The following is a 21,282-nucleotide window of genomic DNA, read 5'->3' as shown; positions in this document are numbered from 1 at the left end:
TAGAGTTCCCCTAACAGGAGAGGGAAATCTAAGATTTAGGAGAAGATGGTCTTGATATGTGATGGCATACAGGCATAGGTATTTAAAATGTTGCAATTAAAAGAAAAAGCCTTTGAGGAAAGCAGAAAGTGAAACAACAGACTGAAAATAAAATACTTGGAAGAGTACAGGCTCACACACAGAATAAAGAGATTTAAGGACCTGACACATCACATGCATTTCAGTGATCAGAAAAAATCTACAAATAAAAGTAAGCATTCCATTGTAACTTGTACTTTTCTTTGAGAGTGAAGAAATAAAAAAGCCTGTCAGTTGTACTGGGGGAAAAACATCTGATTGTGTTCCTCTCTTAAGAAATTAAGCTAACAAGGGATTTAGATTTGAAAGGAAGATGATCCTCTCCGCTTTCAGATTAAATACCTAACAATGGCACTTATGCCAGTAGTGCTTAAAATCGGTGGAAGTGCTCACATGTACACTAAAATCAAAGGAATTATATCTTAGAGGGTGAGACTACACAAGCAGGGTGGACACCAGCAGTTGGGTTCCCCCTCCTCCCCAAAATCTCCTCTCTTCTCCCCCCACTGCTCTTTTCAGCTTTGATGTGAAATCAGCGTTTCCAGGCTGTGTTCTTGGAAGATCGCTATCTGATTTCGGGGGAAATCCTCCATCTGTAATAAGCTGTTTCCATGGGGATAAAATATTTCTTTTTCAATTTTGTGCTAGGCTCTTCTATAGAAGATTTACTTGCCAGTTTTCATGTCACTAGAAAGATAAGAAAAATATGACCATAACAGAGGTTGATTTATACAGCCTCCAAGTAGAAGATATAGGGTAAAGTATGGCATATCAAAACTGCCTGATACTGTATGACAAATCCAAATGTTTCTCATTATGGAATGATCTCACTATACAAATGAATGAGAAATACCAAGAGATCAGTTTGAGCAGGTTCAAGTCTTCCAGCTTCCAGGAAAGGCAACAGAAAAAACAACCCCCTAATCCCAATCTTTCTGGAAAGTAAACTGGGAAAACAGGTAGTAATGACATACCTAACCAGGGATTTCTCATTAGCTTTTTATTATGTTAACAATAACTGCTCCCAACCTAAATTCTGCAGGTATGAAAGATTCCTAGTGAAGCCACTAAGATTTTACTGGGGTAGGGAGGAGGGAAGCCTCTCAGTTACGCCTTCAGTATCTGGAGTCACTCAACCTGTGTCTGGAGAGGCTAAAGTATATTGGCTGTGTCCTATTATAGTTAACAGAAAAGCTCCTAAGCTGTACGTAACTTAGCAGTGTCACTTCACTGTTAAAAAAGACATCTTAAATGCAGTTTTTCCTCTGCTTACTAGATTAAAAGAGAACACTTTTAAAGGCAAAGAGTCCAATTTTATTATAGACTACTTATTCGTGTCTCCTGATTGCAAACCAGATATTTACCTGGCTTGGCAGGGCTTTAGTCCTGTGCCATACCTGCCTATTTGCACTAGTTTGAATTCAGACTAGATTCTCACAGCTTGGTTATCTCCTTCCAATGTTCCCAAACTTGGCCACTGAAACCAGTTATGACATCTGGTGGGGAAACTCCCCTTTGCTCTTGTCTCCTCAGATGGGCCATCTGAGGAGTCTAACTAGCATCCTACTCTTAGAGTTATGTTCCCATCAGGAAACATGAGTCCAAACCGGTCAACAACAGAGCCGGAGCAGACACAAGCCAGGACAGTGAAAGCAGGCAACTAAGCCATGCAACAACCCAAAGCTGAACACTCACTTGGCAGTGGTGATATCTAAATGAATCCTTCAAGGCAACTTTGCAATGAAAGTGCTATTGCTTTTGCTATTCATGTCTGGATGGACCCTACTTAAAAATGAGGATGGAAGACTCCATCAGACTATGATCAGATCCTTAAGAACTTCAAAGAGCTGATCAAACAGTAGTCAGAAAAGTTGGGCTTCTTCCCTTCAGAACTACTGTTTTCTGATGAAAAAGTGCATATGTGTATGTCTGTGTTTTAGGGGGGGACTCTCAAAACAGGTCTCACAAAGAATTCTCGTGCTTTCAGTAGATACCTCTAACACTTTTAACCCAAACATTTTCCAAGGGGAAAAAAACACAAGAGTCAATTACAGCAACATCTAAAGAGATCATCCTGGCTGTCTTTCCTCCCTTCTTCACCTTAGGAATGGAAAAATAACGAAAGAAGCTTTCCAGACAGCTGTGATGGTGAGTAATCTGCAATTGATACAGAACTTAGAGAACACAGAAAAAACTTGATATCTTATTCTCCTCCTACATCTACCTGTCTGAGAAGCCAGCTGCAGTGTCCGTCCACCTTTCTGTTGTCAAGTAACACCAGCCTGTAAGGTACTCTATGAGATGCTGGGTTTGAACACTGAAGAGTAAGCAAGCACTGCATGAGCTAGTTTGAGCAGCAAGGAGAATGGAAGGGGAGATCCTGGCTTCCAGCTGTTTTATGTGCTGTCTCATCCACTTAGTGATTGCTAATTTGTTGCTGGTGAAGCAAACCAGAGCACCTGCCCATTGCCACTACATGAAGAGCGATGGGGAGAAGCCGCCTCTGTACTCTGCTTGTGACACAGACCTTCCCATTGCTGCTTCTAGGATTGGAGCACATTTGCAACACACTCCTTAAAGGCTGAATTTGACACTATCTTTCCTTTTAAAGACACTTTAAACCACTTCTTTCTATTTAGCAAGTATCATTACCTTGAAGAAATTTGGTTCTCAAATTCAGCTTGTAAAATTAATCTCACTATTTCCCCCAACCCCTGTTACCAGCTGGAGTAAAATATCCACGCTGTTTTCTTGATTAAAAGATTGTTGCAATCAACAGTGAATGAACAACTGTTCACGACAATAAAATTGAAACGATCCCTAATGCGAGCACATGAGCTGTTACAAATTTTTCCATGCTGAGCTTTCAAATAATTATAGTAACCCTACATAATTCAGCTTAGGGTTTATTGTATTCCACATCAAATCAAACCCAATGATGGTTATTTCTAAAATAGCAATATTCCTTCATAGCAGCTCACCCAAATAGAATCATTTTTCTCAGGAGGTTTTCTTTTCTACAAAGAAATGCAGCGTGATTTGCTGCTACAGAGAAAATTGGTCCATTGCTGACACCTTGAATAACAGGCTGTGCTGTCAGAAATTCACCTAGTTAAAGGTAGCAGGTATTTCACACCTAATACACTAGTGACAGCCCAAGCCTTCCAATTGCTCTCAGGCTACCACCCTAGAGAAATAAATGCTTCTGTTTTTTTTCAGTGTTGATACTGATCTTGCACACAAAAGCAGCTCTGCCAACCAGATCCCAATAGCTGCAAGCTGGATCATAATGATTCATAAGAAAAAGGGTAGGTTAGAGGCCAATGTCCTGAGATTTGGCTGGACAAAGATAAGGAATCAGAATTGTATAGCAGAAGACAAAGATCAAATTAAGCTGGATTTAAGTAGACTTAAAATGTTGTCAGATAGGATTGTACCAGTTAATACTCAATTGGACAAAGGCTGGAAACACTAGAAAATAATTAGAAAACTTCAGATTGATGAGTATTGAATTTGGGGAAAAGGAATGGGAATTGAAGAAGGTAAACCTCTTATTATGCTGCTAAATTGTTGGTGGAATTACTGGGTGGAAGTCCAACTCACAAGCTGATGCATTCAAGTATTCCCCATTAACAGGTAATTTTATCTCTTTGGAGTTTACCCTAGAAGGGAATGTCAGCATTCAAATGACTTGCTGCAAACCTAAGCTAGGAAAGTTTCACAAAAGAAATAAGGTCCCGTATTCTAAACCAAAGTCAGTGTTTATCATTGGAACAAATCCCTGGTGGAAGGGCTGGATTTTCTCCCATTTTGTGTGGAGAAAAGATGCCTTTGTATAAGATCTGAAAAAGCCCACGGATTTTGACCTTAAAATAGAAGAACTTGGTAAAATTAGCATAATCTGAAATACAGCGTTGTTCCTTCATGAAAGACCTCAGTTTTGAAATAGGTTTTTGTTTTCCACCAAAGACACTTCTGCAAAGACACTTCATTAAGGTGAGCAATAGTATCACACAGAAGTTATCAAATTAGTAATAAATTCATTAATTACATTTATTAAAATAATTTCCATTACAGAGAGACCCATTTCAGATTTGAAGAACAAGGCAAAGGGGAAGTGTGAAGAGATTCCTCTGCAATTCCACATGGTATTAAATGGTCTGCGATGTGCAGGCAATCATAATACATGAGCTAATGGACACAGGCTTTATTCTTCCCAGCTTTAGACACCTAAGGAGTAAGATTTTATTAACGAGCTAGGTGAAGTTTAAAGGTAGATACTCTATTACTAGCTTCACAGAGACAGTTGAAAAAAACCTGAGCAAGTAGCTCTCCTTCAGTATGAAATAAGCAGAGAAATCTTTGTGAGACTTCTCAATAGACCATTTAATTATCAGTAAACATGCAAGGGAGGAATTGCCTTCAGCATGAATCTCACGCTTATGTTTTACAGAATTAAGACCTAAAATGAGATTAATACAGTCTGTCCTGCAACTTATTAGCAGATATGGTGTGAAAGCATTTAAACTTGCTTATCCGTGATGGGACAGCCATGCCCTTTGGATCAGGAGGGATTCCCAGGGATTTTCAGCTCTGTCTCGGGCCCTACATGTTAGAGTTTGCCATGCTCCACAAGCTTCTGAGGAGCTAAATCAAGCCTATGAAAGTGGATTACAACGTCTACAAAGTGTGGGTCACATCCTGGAACCATTTAAGCCCAACAGGCATCAGGAGAGATGCTGATAACCTGAAAGGTGCAGGGTCAGAGTCTAGAGAGGGCTTAACTTTGCAGATTAATTCCGTGTGTAAAAAATGCGGCTACTCAGGTCATCTTGCTTTTTAGCTTCTGTCCTTCCCGAAACAAGCACCCTCTTTTTTTTTTTTTTTTTTTTTTTTAATACCCGATCCAAAAAGCAAGCAAGTGAGGACACGAAGTGGAGAGTCTTGTAACAACACCCTCCTGCCCGCGGCAGCTCCCATGTCGGGGAAGGCAGCTCCTCTGTTCAACTGGAAGAAATACACCAATTTTAGTGGTCATTGGAGCTGCTCCGGGCCAGTCCAAACAGCAAAATAGTCACACAATGCTCATACACGCACTGTGTGTGAGTGTGCTACACCACTGACCTCCATACAAGCACGTTCAGATCCTGCTCAAGATCTGTACAGAATAAATGACTAAACTCCATCCCCTTGCCAGGCAGCGTAAGCATCATATTCCTTGTTCTTCCTAGCTCAGTGCTCTGGACAGCCTAGTATTTCAGTTTGAGTGTGACATTATAAGACATAGGAGTGACTTTTACATCTGATTTGTAAGTGGTGAGGGATCACTATGCTGTTATCAGGGAAAAGAGTTTTCAGCACCTTCTGGTGGTGGGACTGTGGGAGGATCTTGGTACTTGCATCTACTGGGGGAAAAAGATGCCTTATTGTTCCTTGGTAACTGCAGCAAAGTGACTTTGTATAGGAATGAAGTAATTTACTTAGCTACTTTGAAAAAAAACACCTGACATCTGTATTAGATACCAAGAAGCTGAAGCAATACCCTGATGTCTGACATTTTTTAAATAACTGGCTGAAGTATGTTACATAGATCTATATCACCTGTTTTCTTATCCCTTTTTTTATTGGCTCCTTTGCTACACCATCTGTTTTTACTGCAAACCGTGACAAAAACTTTTCTGTAACCTGTTCCACTCCCATAGTGCTGAGACAGCATAAGATGTAGAAGGACAACAGTCTCAGACTAAACCAAAAGTTTTTCTCCCACAGAAACAGTTTTTTTCCAAGGCTATTATGTTTGCAAACTCTGCTAACCATGTTAAAATTAGGTTGCAAATGACTTTTTGTCAGAGGGACATCCCTGTAGCACATAGAGTATTTGTAACAATGCTTCTGAAAATAAGAGCATGGTCTTCAGAGCTTCCACCAAACACATCATCGGTACCATCCAGCTCTGATGACTGTCAATGCAGCATCTGCTGGATGTACTGCATCCTTTTTCTAATAAGGGGCCAAGCCTTTATTCAACAAAAAAACCTGTGGAAGTCTAAGGGGGAAAATTCCCAGCTTCTGAGACAGCCACATCAGCAAACAGAGATTTCATGGTCCACTCCTACAGGCACTTAGGCTGTCACCACCACACCAGGTCCTTACTCTCAGGGAGGTCAGCCCATGAAACATTTACTCTGCATCAATGTCACGCACTGTGCACTTTTCTCTCCCATGCTATAAAAAATGTAGCGTGCCTCCCTGCCTTGCAATAAAGGGACTGGGTTTGCAGCTAGCTGGTTAACCTTTTCTTCCCCACCCTCCATGTGAAGATAAATATCTGCTGCTTTACTTTAACTCAGAAAGAACCCAAGAGTTTAAGACAGCTTGCAGTAGCGGACCACTTCCATTACATGAGCTTCCTAGAGAAATAACTGGGCTGGTAGGGATTTCTCTGAGCAATGAAACAGTGACTAGGACATTAAAACTCTTTGACTGAAGCCTGAGGCGTACCTGGATCCTTTGAGGTACATTTGGGAGAAGCTGATGGAAGGTAAAACTGTTGCCTACTTTCAGGCCGCCCTGAAATGCATTTCATTCTGGATCCATCTTACAATTAGCAAGATGAGGCACCAACATTTGTCATTTTGCATTTCTCCTCTAAAAGAGAGATTAGTTGAAGGACCCAAGATTTATACAGGGAGTTAATAGGTGGGGTGAGGCCAAGTCAATTGCATCCCTCTAGATTAGCAACACAAACCATCATGTACAGAAATCAGGCCTTGCTGGATTTAAAGATTTTAGGTTTAACGAACTAAAGGTTTAATGAACACAGTGAGATGCAAGAAGAGGTTATAGATGATCCGGTGTTAGCAAGGTAGTTTTTATGGATAAGGAAACTTAGTTATATTCTGCTCTGCCAAATTCTAGTCTAGCTGGTACTTGTTATCTGAATGTCTTGGGTCCTATCTTGGAATGGTGTGAAATATTAAACTGTGACTGTGTTAAGGAGTCTCAATGGAAGGAAACTGCCAGATATTGCAAACATGCAGAGCACAGAAGCCATTGCTATCTTGGCTACTTTGAATGAGGACTGCCCTGGTCAAGAACAATCTTGCGTTACATGACTGCACACTCAGAAGGACCACTCACGTCTCTGGCGAGGTCTCTTATGACAACAAAGGATGAAAAGTACTGTCAATTGTAAGACTAAAAGGGAATAGCCCCTGGATAACCACCTACTAGCTACTTTGTTGGTGCTGTGCCACTGAACAGTTTTGAAATTACTGAGGAGAAACTGTGTCTGTAATTTACGGACAAAGTTACTAGCAAACAACCCTTTGCTGCCCAAATCAAAGCAGTACTGAACTTCTGTTATGAGCTAGAAAGTCAAAAGATATCCAGTTTAGTCCTATTATACAGTTTCAAAGCTAAAAGTAAGACTGATATAGTTCCTAGTGGTCAGTCTTGTTCATATTTAGAAATCAGGCTTTTTTCCCCCCAACCAGGTTCTAACCAATCATTCACTAACTGTTTGGGGCTATTGAGTACTAATTCTCATGCAACTTAAAACTTACTTTACCACAAGTGATTATAGCACTATTGCAGGTCTCTTGACCTTTGGACACAAACTAAAAGCAAAACCTAAAAATTAAAGGGTTTAGGACTGCTTGAAAAACTCCCCATTCCCACTGGCTGCACTCCCTCCCCCAGCTAACATATAAAGCCTTAAAATGGCCACAGCAAAACTTCCTGAGTGCTGCAATGGTGAAACAATAGATTCACCTCCTACTTTGAAAAGCGATGTCTACAGTACAGACCATAGCTGATTAAACTCACTCAGTGTAGTTGCACTCAGGAGGGTCTGGCAGTGGGGTAGGATGGGAGCCTAGGCACCCCATTTGGATTTGCCAAGATGGAAGTGAACCAGCCATGTTTCCTGCTAAGGAATCTGCAATTCAAACAGGAAGGAAAATTCTCTTTCATCACAAACTTCAAAGTGGTCTCCAGTAGTTTCATTGACTAGCTTATTGATTCTGCCTTTTGTTCTCAGGGAGGAAAAAAAGTCCAAGAGAGGTAGCTTGCTTTGAGAAACAAAAGGCTGTACTATGGGTCTCATTTAAATTCTCTGTGATTATTCATTATTTGGCAGCTTGTTTCAAAGCATCTCTTCAGATATTTTATATGCCTTCATTTCTAATGCTGTCCACGATTATCCTGTAAGGTCCTGATCTCCTAAATCAAAGCTTTGTCCATGCAGTAGAACTCAAAGGAGCCTTTCTGTGATTCTTAAATGTTTCAACAGCAAACTATGATGAGTGGCTGTGAGTATAGTGTAGTCCATGCCTGTTTTCACTGTCTGCTACTACCTTTCATGCAGCCTGGTCACAGCTTGTTCACATGTGTGAAGAGGATGAACTAAAGTGTGCTCTGTAGTATAAAGTGAAGACCACGGACATCTTCCCCTCCTCATACCTTGCAGAATGATCTCCAGCTCTGCCAGGTACCCAACTGCAGGTTCACCATTATCTTGTCTCTGAAATGCAACAGAAACGTAGCTAGGAGTGTTCAAACAGGTAAGCATAACAGCACTGCCTGCCTCTTCCAAACTGTTTTTCCTCTGGTCCAGATGTTAGAATAGATCCTCTATAATTATCCCACTTGACCCAAAAGAGCAATGCCGCCTGTGGATTTCTTTTTTTGTTGCTACTTTCATAGCCAGAGGGAGTTTCCACTTTGTTTATACAGAAAGATTAATACAAGGGTAAGTTTTTTATCCATCTGTTGCATACAGAGTGGCAATTTATTCAACAAGTGTCTGGGAGAAGTTTAAAGCAAGAAGAGATTGAGGTTTGGTCCAAAGAGGGACATGACTGCTACCTTCAGATACTGTTCAACACTTTGAGAGCAGTACTAGAGAAGTCACTCAGAAGTGCAAGGCAGGTTCTGAGTGTTACCTCTTCCCACTATAACCCTATTGCACCTCTGATAGCTAAGTAGACTTATTAAATGCATCAATAGAGTAGTTTTGTGAATGACAGTTGTAAATTTTTCTCAACAACTCAAGCATCTTTGTATTCCTAATCATTAAACAATGTCCCCCCTCCCTTCCCTTTCCCCCTCCAGTCTAAGCTTTCAGTTAGGAACTGAATCTACGTTTTCAGCCTCACTGCAACTAAAGTCGGTGCATGAAGGTTCTAATGGCACACCCCTTTGGAAATTATAGGAGCCATCTGTAAGACTGACAATCAAGACTGACTCAATCCTGTACCTGGATTAGGAAAACATTGTCTGAGGGTAGGCTTGAGTTCAAGGTCAATTCTAGTTGCAATTGGTGACAGTTTAGTAAGTTAAGCAGCCAGAAGGACTATCTTCGCTGGGAAATGGGGAATGAAGGCAAGAAAGATGGCAAGGCAGTGGAATTGTTAGGCTCTGACAGATTGGAGATACCATCCCCTACCCCATTTAACTATTCCCATCCTGGCAGCAGCCATGAGAGTAGGTGAGTCCTGAAATATTAAATTCAGGTTCCTAAGTTTGCTAATATTGGCTGCAGTTTTAGAAAGAAATAAGTAGCTGGGAAACTTTTTACCTAGATTTACTTAATGGCAAGTTTAACTGTGACCTGGCTGTCAGTGCCACAGGACAGAAATCCCAGCATGAAGATGGGTGCAGTCTTGCCAAGTGCAGCATGTAGGATGGGTAATAGCTTCAGTAATCACTTTGCCTGCATTTATTAGAGTTTAGCACCACCTAATGTGTAAGTGCTTCAACTTCAAGCGCTTCCCAGTGCAGGCAGGATGGAAACAGCCGGGCTGGAGCTGAAGAAAATCTGTGGCGGCTGTAAGCATGAAAATTTAATCCCTTATCTACTCAGCTCCTTACTCTTCCCTTACTAGGGGAGAAGAACTTAGGAAGAGGGGCAGGCAGCTCTGCTGTGAGCACATCTGGGACAGCTGAGAGACAGAAAGGCCAGGAGAGAAGAGTCCAAGCACATTGATAATGACTGTCCACAGCTCAGTAATAGAGGGAAAGGTCATTTTTCGTTCAACTGACAGATAAAGTTGGGAAAAGCTAGCAGCCTTCTCCCAATTGTTTTCATCCTGGATATTTGACATTTGTAGGCTTAAAAATGACAGATGGTCACTCCAGCCATTCTGGGAGCAGCAGCTGGCAAGGGGACCTATAAAGGATTTCAAGACTTCTCTGAGTCTGGGATCAATTTGGACTCTCAAAAAGAGGCAGGAATTGCCTTAGAAACAGCTTTGGAGGGATTGAGACATGAAAAAAGTACTTGCACTTCTGAATTAAAGCTGCAAGCGTAATGATTCACTACACATTGCAGAAGTGCAGGGCTAATTTACAGAGTCTGCTCAGGAAGGGGCTGTTTTAATGCAAGTAATTCAGTGAAGATGTAGCAATATTTCTTTTTTTAAAATTTTCTTTAGCCTTGGAGGAGCTATGCTTTAGCAAATATTGCCTCCAGTAATACTTCGGGAAAATTAAAATGAATAAGCCAGTAGGTATCTTCCCCTTCCTCCATTTAAGAAAAATTGCTGTTACAGTTAGGATATACAGAACACAAGGATAACCATTAACTTCAGCAAAACAAAATGAGAAGATTAGAAAGGTTTTTGTTTTCTGACACATTTAGATCTAAATATATAGAAGAAGGGAAGGGCTGAAGTGCTGCCCAGGTCTGCCAAGTCTCCCTATAGAGTATCTGGGGAGAGACCTAGGAGACACCCGTAACAGCCAGCTCTCCATCACATCCTCTTATACAAAGCTCCTACCTGCAGCTGGGCATCTCACTGCACCTTTCTCACAGAGGAGAGACAGTAAATTCTTTCTGTAGCCATACTTTGAAACTATGGCCATTTCTGAAAGCTTAGTACTTGGGTCACATATGGTGCTAACAAATATTTTGGCCTCTGCCCCGGCTAGAAGCCGCCCTTGGCTACAGAAGCCATTATTTTTGTAACATACTATATCTAAAAAACAAAGGAGTCCAAAGCTTCCATCTGCTTTTACCCTGTGACTGGGAGAGGGCACAAAGTAGGCCAGGGCTACAGCTGCTTCTTGAAAGACTCCACAAGGAGTGATGCTAGGATCAGGAAATAAGGCCTTAAGGTGGGAGAAAAACATCAGTGTGTCAGGAAAAAGATGAGACTACATCCTGTTCAGCCTATGCTGATTTTTCAGAATAATCCATTAAGAAGTCTAGCAATTTGAATCATAGAATGGTTTAGGTTGGAAGGGAACTTAAACATCACCTGGTTCCAACCCCATGGGCAGGGACATGTCCACCAGAACAGGCTGCTCATGGCCCCGTCCAACCTGGCCTTGAACACCTCCAGGGAAGGAGCATCCACAACTTGCCTGGGCAACCTGTTCCACAGCCTCACCACCCTTATTGTGAAGAATTTCTTCCTAATGTCTAATGTAAATCTTTCCCCTTCCAATTTAAAGCTGTTACCCCCTTGTTCTGTCACCTCATGCCCTTGTAAAAAGTGCCTCCTCAGCTTTCTCATAGACCCCTTCAGCTACTGGAAGGCTGCTATAAGGTCTGCCCAGAACCTTGTCTTCTCCAAGCTGAACAAGCCCAACTCCCTCAGCCTGTCCTGGCATGACAACTGCACCACTCAGCTTGGTGTCATCTCTAAACTTGCTGAGGGTGCACTCAATTTTGCTGTATATCATTGATGAAAATATTAAACAGCACTGGTCCCAGTATGGACCCCTAAGGGACACCACTTGTCATGGATCTCCATCTGGACATCAAGCCATTGACCACTACTCTTATTCATCCAACAGTCCATCCATCAAATCCATCTCTCTCCAATTTAGAGAGAAGGATGTTGGGGGGGACTGCGTCAAAGGCTTTACAGAAGTCCAGATAGATTACACCCATTGCTTTTCCCACGTCCATTAATGCGGTCACCCTGTCATAGAAAGACACTACATTGGTCAGCCAGGACTTGCCCTTAGTGAAGCCATGCTGGCTGTCTAAAATCACCTCCCTGTCCTCCATGTGCTCCTAGGACAATCTGTTCCATGATCTTCCCAGGCACACAGGTGAGGCTGACAGGTCAGTGGTTCCCAGGTATTCAGGCATGCCATCAATTTTACCCTGGGTAGACACCATTTAAAACACAGGGATGAAGTTTTCAGTCACAAAAGCCACTTTAGGAAAGTGCACAAAGCTCTGTATCCCACTGCCCAAGCTATTTTTCTTCACTTGCTGCCATTTCATGCTGTCAGGAGCCCAGTCATCTTGGCACAGCCCACTGCATCTCTGGAACAGCTGGAGACAGTGTCCTAGCCAGAGCTAGGGACTCCACAGCTCCCATTTCACTAATAATCTCCTTTGGGCTCTTCAAAGCGACAAGAGTCAGCTTTGCTGTAATCATGAAGTACGCTCTGGGTTTAGCTGGGAGCTGAGCCAGGATAAAGAATGGGGTTTCAAATGAATATAGAAAGCCTCAGCCATACCAGGGTCATTTTAAGTCAGCTTAACCAATGGACCCTGAATAAGCACTATCCTTCCTTGACCAAGTGCACTTGCTAGCAAGGTGACTCATACATAAAAAAAGTGCTTCAAAAGAATTGCAAACTAAGGGTTTACAGGACTGGGACTTGTGAGTCTCCATTATTTGGCAAGATTCAGTGACCCAAACTTGAGAGATTTTCCCCCCAGATTAATTACATTTGGAGGCATCAGAAGCTTTAAAATTAGATGACCTCCTAGACTATATGATGAAAAAATGAAACGTATCTATCTTAGTACTAACATTATAACAAATGAAAGGAAGGTTTCATCTTTGTTAAGTCCAAAGTCAAGTGATTTTTAGCAGTCAGAAATTAATTAACATCCCTGGAGATAATTATCTCTGTGTGCAGTTATGGTTCCCTATATTCCTATCTCTTTAAATAATTTTATCCAGGATAATTCAGGAGTCCCTCAACTATTTAGATCTTGACAGCTCATGGTTTTCAGCTAGATTCTTATAAATGTTTTTGGTGTTTAAAGGGGCTAATCGTTTATGATTCACAGCAAGATTTTAAGCAACTTTGCTAACTGTTTTCAGGGACCAGGCTTTTCTGAGGTGCAATACTCTGAACCTTTTAAGTTCTTGATTTTGGTCACCTTGCTGAATTACGTGAATAAAATCTCTATGTCCCTATAGAGCTTGTCCTAAGAATAAATAATTTTGCTAAGGGACTGGTTTTAACACATAGGAGAAGGTTTCAGTGCTTTTTGTTTATATGACAAAGAAAGCATTATGAAGTTTCAACTGGGGTGATTGTTTTTCCCTTGTTGAACAAAACGAGAAACTACGAGTGCTTCAACTTCACGAAAAAAATATTTTTGGCCTATGTCGTTGTGAAAATGTTGATTGCCCATAAACAAAACACTGTAATCTTATTAGACTTTTCAATCAACTCTTTAACTATTATCCTTAAAATCCAGGACTGTGGAAGACCACTCACCAAGTCAATGTAGCCAGAAGCAAATCAATTAGTAGATTTATAATACAATATTAAAAAAGCAGTTAATAAAACTACCAGCCTGAACAACACTGGGAAGATTCAAGCAGCATAGGACTAGTTCTTACAAATGTTATGGACCAGCTTAGAGCACATTGTGCTCACCAGCCTAAGATGGTAGGTAAGTCTTTCCAATCTTATTGAACTTTCACCTTATCAAAGCATTTAGTGACATTTTAAAAAAGCTCTCAAGAGGTACATTACAGCTAAGGTGTTAGAGGGCACATCAATAGCCTGGTGCAACGTCTGCATACTAACTCTGCCTGAGTTTCCCAGCTGTCAGGCTCCAAACTAGCCCTGGTTCAAAATCCAGTAAAATAACTCCATGTGTTGCTGTGTGCATTGTTTCCTGATACCAGTTGGCAACATATCTTTATTTTACTATAAAAAGTGGTGCCCATCTATGTGCAGAAGCGTGCACACTCCCTGCAGATCACAGTTATGAACCTCCTTTTTTTTCTTCAACTGTCACAACCCCAAAAGCACCTCTGCAGCAATCAATGCCTCTTGCTTCAACAGAATACTCTACAGCCCATGGCCTTCCAGCATGTTCTACCAACATTATCTGCCGATGAAGGTAAAAATAAAAAGGAGAAAAATAATAATAACAACAGGCAAAATCTATGTCCTAAGGATTGTGATTGCATAACATACACTCAAGTCCTCAAACAGTTGTCTCCTACAGATTCACAGGATTGTTTGCTTCCTAGAGCTTATTTTGCCCCATCAAGATCCTTCCTTTTAAGTCTTCTCTGTATGTGATGCACCCTCCAAGATCAACACAAGGTGAAGCTAATAGAGATGGGATGGTGCATTAAGCCCTCCTTAATTAGTGTCAGGTTACACAATTCATGAAAAGAATTTAATAAAATAGCACAAGTGAGAGGAATGTTATGGAGAAACACATGACCTCACTATATTGGTGCTTTGAAAAAAGAGAGAATGGGATAGCATAAGAACTGGATTAATATATCCTTCCCCTAGAGCACATTTCCTTCAGAATGAGAATACTGCAAAGCCCAAGTGTGAAGGGGAGGCTCATGCCAGGTGTATGACACTTGTACAAGAGCAGGACTCTCGCTGCGTATATTCTCTTCCAATTAAAATGCGCTCCAGAGCAACTTGCCAAAAATTTGAAGTTCAAGCTTCTTCCAAAAAACAGAAACCCAAGCATTCTCCTTAAAGAAAGGAACTTGGAATCTTTTGTGTAAGGCTTTTATTCTCATCTTGCATCAAAAGAGAGCTTGGAATTGAGGTGAATCAGAGATACTTCCCATTTAAGCAATGGCTGTAGATGCAATTGGAGATGAAATTATGCAGGCACAAAACTGTGCTCACTTTAGTCTGTGCAAAGAATTGTATGTAAAATTAGGATAACAACCTTTAAGAACAGCCATAGCGAATGCAGTTCAGCCTAACTGATCTTTGCAAGAGAACAATTTTATCTTTAGAAGCTATCAAATCAGGAGGACTTGAAATTTCAGAATAATCCTAAGGGAATTGCAGTAGTGTGTTGCAGAACATCAGTGCCTTTGATAACAGCTTGGTGGGGTTTGTTTATTGCTGGCAGTAGCTGAAGACTGGAAATCTTGTTTGTTCTCTGGGTCACTACAGCCTGGCTTGTAGAGAGAGAACCTGCTCAATTGCTGCCCCTTTATTTTGATCAGGTGCAAAGCAAGTGCTGATGGCTTTGGCACTTATTTCCTTGACACTGGTTAGCATTACCAGTATTGTTATGATTAATATATCTGGCATTTAGAAAATGGTAGCCTAATATGGCCTCCAGTCAAATGCAGTGTCACTTTGATTTTGGGGGCTGAAAGGTTTAACTGAAGACAGATGTTTTCTTTGCCTCTCTATAACTGAAGTAGTTTAAAAGGTGTATTTTTCCCCTCCCCACTTATTTATTTCTGCTTGTATTACCACCTTGTTGACAGAGATTTTTTTGACTGTTAATTTGGTATTCAAAACTCATCATTCCAGTAAAGTGTAAACTTCCCCAGCTCAGGAAAACCACAAACTGAAATCTTATATAAACACAAGACATCAGAAGTCATTGATATCTGCAGGTCTTTTTTTTTTCTTCTTTCTGTTTCCTAATACACTTCTCTCATAATGCACTTTTTAATTATGATTTAGTAACTCCACTGCTGCACATCCAGTAACAAGGCAGAACCACACTGTGCCAGGTGCTGTATAAAGAGAAAATAACTCCTAGTCTAAATAAGTAAGAAGTGCAGTTTGGGTAAAATATTGCATCTCCACTTCTGTGATTATTGCAAGGTGCCAGGAATCGGCAGCAGAGTCTGGAGCAGCCCCAGAAACCCCCACTCCCTCTCTGCCAACTGCTGCAGCAAATGCTTCTGTTGCCTGAAATTGCTCTTGTCTTCCAGGGCTGCCGTTTGCTCACTGCTTGTCGGTGCTGATGATGGTGCATTTTACCATGCAAACCGGAGGATTGTTCTGTGCTGAATATTAGCATATGGCTTTTGACATCTGGTCCTCTAAGAGCAATAAAACGCCAACCAGAAGGCACAGTGGGTACGAGCGTATTTTTATCACTACCCTTACTAATCACCAAGATTAGTCCCTGCTTGTCAATTGTGACTGAAGAACACACTGAACCTACTCAAATATCCTCATCCATATTCATTCCCATTTAAACAAATTAAATTCTTGTGTAAAATAATCCTCAAATTCTCAAAAAAGCTGTTTATTTTTCTACTTAGGTGGCACGAGTTCAAAGACATCCTGTTAAACATGCATAATTTCTTAAGAGCAAAAATTACAGCTTTTAATCGTGTTTGCCTCCCACTTCATGAAAATCTCTTTTAATGTCACTAGAGATTTTTGGGGCCTGGACAGAAGTTTCCTTTTCCAGCCCAGGGGAGTAGAAATGTCATCATTTTCAGAGCACAGCTGCTTTGTCAAGACACATTGGCACACACAGTTCGAGTAACAAACACTGAACTGCAGCAAGCATTTCTAAATCTCCTTTGACTAAAAAAAACCAAAACCCCAAACCCTCAAACCTAAACCAACAACCTATAAATAAGAAGAATCATATAACCCACCCATCCTGAATCTTTTGACTTCTGGGGAAAGAAATAAGTTTTTCAGAAAGTGACCTTGAGTGGTTAGTAAATACACATTGGAGGAGGCTTCACAGTGGTTGTCTTTCAGAGGTGAGAGAGAAGGACATGAATTTTAAGCAGACATTAATCTAATGAGCCATTGTATTAATGATAAAAAACCTTAAAGCTAAACTGGATTGTTTCAGGGAATCAAAAGCAGTTGAAATCGAGAAGATGAAATAAAAACAGATGTGAAAAGTAGTAAAATGGATTTGACCGAATTGCTAATGGCATGGAAACCTTAGCCACTCCTCACCTGACAAAAAAAAAAAAAAAATTGCCAGAGAAAAAAGACTCTAAAAGAAATTTTATGAAGAAAATCAGTGTAGGAATACAGAAGTGAAATGAACCAAGAGGAATGTGTATGTCTATATAGGAATAACTTATTTTGGCTTGCATATACTATATGCATATTCTTCCTGTTGCATCATGATTCACAAACAGCTGATTCAAAGGATTTTAATATTAATAAAGACTAATCAAAACTATGTGGACAATTTGATACAGTTGGACCCTTTTGAGTCTCCTTGTAATGTGTCACCTTTATTTGTGAGATGTGGTTGTGTTTGCATTCTTTGTTTAGATATTTTTTTTCTGAACTGATTTCAGTATTTCCCTGCTATCTGTAGGAAATAGGTAATTTTGTTCTAAAATTGTTTTGCTTGTCACAACTCACTCAGAAGACTATTCTTCATTAGGAGCATGGATATCTGTATTAGGCTTTACATGAAATAATTTTATGGAACAAAGTGATAGTCTGGAAGAGTTCTTTCTTTGTACATTTATAAGAACATAAATATTCCTGAGGAATAAACATCAGAACAAAGTTTTCAGAGTCTGTACTTTCTTGATACAATAAACAGTACAACAGAAAAGACAACAGAATCCTCTAGATCAAAAAGGCAGCCCAGGTGCCATTTTAACAATCTCAGGGCAATGCCATGACCTTATGAAAATGACTCAAGTAAGGAACTAGTGTGAAAACCACCTGTTGCTTTGTCTTTGTTTGCATAGGGAAGAATAATATATAATTTTGCAAGTAGCCTATCAAAAGGAGGTGAAGATTCTGTGAACTTATGCTTTCCAGCTGCCGTCCCAAGTGCATACTTTGATGCGTAATCAAGGGTCAGTTTTTGTTCCACTCTTTATTCTTGATAAAAGCAGTAGTAGAGTCTCTCTGATCTTTTCTTAGTTTTGTAAAATCCATGGAAATTTCTGGCCTTTGAAACTTCTAAAGTGTCAAGCAAATTCAAAGAGAGGAAAGAATGGTAGAGATACTTCTAGTACTGTGAACTTCACATCTTTATGGAACCAGGATAAACTGTACAGGTTCAAGTCCATGAGACAGATTATTCCCTGGTGGAGGCTCCTCAAAAACGTAAAGCAATTTATAAAATATGCTAGGATGCCATTAGACACATTTCCTGCACTCTTTAACCTCACTGATGCTACCAGCACTTACACAGTAAGAAGTAACAGATAAAGTTTTCCAGAACTTTGCACAAGCCAGGAGCTAGAGTGCCAGAGACAACTACAGAATGCTACCTGTCAGTGGATGAGACAAGGGCTGCCGACTGCTAGTGGTAATAGATGCTCAAAAATAATAGTTTTATTTTCTTGTGGTTTTTTTTCCCAGATAAAAAAGAAAACAGCTCTTTAGAACAAAAATGAATCTTCCCTCTTTAGGGTTTCTGCTGCCTCAGAGCCCAGGACACGCACAAGCCCTCCTTTTGGCAAATTGCATCACCTTCTTCCTTGGCTGCTTGCTAATTTCTCTGCAAGAGCTTTTAATGTGTTGGTCTATGGGATGCTCTGCAGGCTGCAGCAGCTCACAGGAACGAAGGCAGGGTTTTGAAGGCTGTGTTTGTGGGTTATAAGCCATTTGGCAAGGCTGGGCTCAGCACAGATCCCGGGGATGCGGAGGGGATGGCAGTGCAGCAGCAGCTCCACGCGATGGCACAACACACACACGAGAGCGGCTGCAGCCTCCTGCGGAGCAGCCAAGGCAGAGAAAACCATCTGCTTCCTCCTTCCCCTTTCAGCCGCAGAGCTTATTAGGCTACTGAGGGGATAAAGCTAATGAAAAACAGGAAAAATTCAATCTTCCTAACTGTGGAAGGAAGAATTTCACTAAGCCAGTCCGGGAGGTGGGGAGCAACAGCCTCTTCATAGTGCGCATCACAAGTGACCAACAAGGAGGGATATGATCTATTTAAAAGTAGGACTGAAATCAGAGAGAGCAATTTTTTCCCCCTCTCTCCGAGACAAATCTTGGGAGGCTGAATTGATCTCTCCCTCCGTCAGACCACCTACCTGGGAGAGAATTTGCCACCCAAATGACTATTTAGTGTTTAAGGCAGCTGATTGACAAACAGCACTCAATCGAACATCGTACTAAGCCCATCAGTCCTTCGGTAGGCAGGCAGGCGAAGTAGCAGAGGTAAGAAGGTAGGGAAGGGTAAGTATTATGGAAAGCTGAAAACCACTGGCTTTTCATGCTAGAGATTGGAAAATAATGAGTGAGAGATGTAGAATATTCAACCAGAATAACCCACTTACCCTGAGATGACCAAATCACTTTCAATTTTTCTGACTTATTATAGACGAGACCTGCACATCAAAGATGGTCTTGCTGGCTAACTGTAAGCAAGTTAGCAATTGTTAATTGTTCAAAGTGAAATATTTAATACTAAGTAAAATGCAGGATTGTTTCTTCTGCTTAGTGTAATAATCCATTCCTGAACTTTCTAAACATTTGAAAAAACATGTCTTCTTCTTCATACTTTAATTTTTGTGAAGTTGGCTTTCAGTGGGGAGTAGAACCAAGAGAGTAAAAATCAATGGGTAGTTGATTTCAGTCTAATTAAACAGGTACATGATGTTGAGGCAAGTTCTGAAGAAAGCTGAAACTCTTGATAACCCTACCTACACCACGCTTTGGGACTTCAGACACTCTCTTAGCCCCTGAAAGAAGCCAATGCTATTTTTGAACATGATGCATGATCAAACCACCATGAAGCCCATTATCACAGTCCTACAAGGACAGGTGAGGGCTCCTGTTTGTAGGATGCATTATTTCTCAAGGACTAGTCTTCCTTCCATATCCCCACAGGTATGCTGGGAGATCATATAAGAGCAGCATGCAATTTCTGCAAGTGGCACTCTGATGGCAGGGAAGCTGACTCTGTTGTTGCTGTTAGTCTTGAAGACTGCGTGTGCACCTAATTCACTGCTCCATTACCACCTCCATACACAAAGAGCTCTGGTGCTGCATGCTCTCTCCCTGGGAAATGAGACTTGCTACTAGCAGTAGCCTTTAACTTTGTATGACATGTGAACTGCGAGGAGAGGATGGCAACCCTTTCATTCCTGTACTTGCACCTTCCCTTGTCAAAGTGTCAATCAAATCTGGCATGTACTGCTTCTGCTGTGGTTCTGGCATACTTCACAGGAGACATGGAATTACAAGTTGTACAGGATGTTTTATCACTGCAGACAGTGTTTTCCTACATTACCTCCTGTATTCCTCTCCAGTTAGTACAAAAGAGAGCAGACTCCTATCTGCTTCTGCTGGGCATGCGACTGATCCTCTCACCTTGCTCTCTTTCTATTCTTCAGTGACCTTGGTTTTACACAGAAGATCACTAAAGCTGTTATGTTTCCTGTTTCAGGGCTTGCCTGCCTATCTGTGCCAGGACTGAAAAGCTTTCAATCCTGTCTTTTCCTTTTTACTAAACCCCAATCTATTTTTCTCAAAATAAAAGTCCCTTTAAAGTAAATATTTTTTTTTAAGGAAAAAAAAGAAAAACCCCACTCAACAACTTGTATAATACAGGTATTTTACATTTCTATGCAGATGACAAATCATTGTCAAACTGTATTGTAATTAGACTTTCATCTTGAATATGAAATTTGGTCCACACAATGTATGATGAACAATTTTAAAGCTCGCACTCTTGAACAAAGAAACTTCAATTTTCACTTGTTCATTTTCACAGCTGTAAAGAAAAGATGTAAGAAAGTGACCAAATATGACCTAAAAGATACAAGAGAAAGCACAACACAAATGGAAGGAAGCCAGAAGGCATTTGCTTTCAGAAACAACTTGTGTGATGTTTGTATGTACAGGCAAAGCAGCTTCAAGTATGGAAATGCCAGCCAAGGCATTGTGAACACATACTCTTCAAATAGTCATGTGTTGGAGTGCAGTGGAGTGGAGATCCCTCAGGGACAGGCACAGGAGGCCTCTGTTTGGAAGAGAAAAGCTCTAGCATTTGGCAAGCAAGGGGCCTATCCAACCTGATTTACACATATCCAGAGGCCACTCGGAGATTTGCTTTGGCTGCAACAAGTGAAGGAGTAAGTGGGTTTTTCATTTTTGCATCTCCAGCTGCAGGACTCCACGGACTCCGCACAGATCCAGCTTTGTGCATTTCCCTGCCACCTACATGGACAAAGGTTTCCTCTCTCCCTTTCTCTGTGCTTCTCTCAGAAGAGACACACTGGGATAAAATAAATTCTAATAAGGTTACTG

This window comes from Phaenicophaeus curvirostris, chromosome 7 (assembly GCF_032191515.1).
Source record: "Phaenicophaeus curvirostris isolate KB17595 chromosome 7, BPBGC_Pcur_1.0, whole genome shotgun sequence".
In the NCBI taxonomy this organism is placed as follows: Eukaryota; Metazoa; Chordata; class Aves; order Cuculiformes; family Cuculidae; genus Phaenicophaeus; species Phaenicophaeus curvirostris.
The sequence above is the reverse complement of the archived record's forward strand: the minus strand, read 5'-3'. Positions refer to the sequence as shown.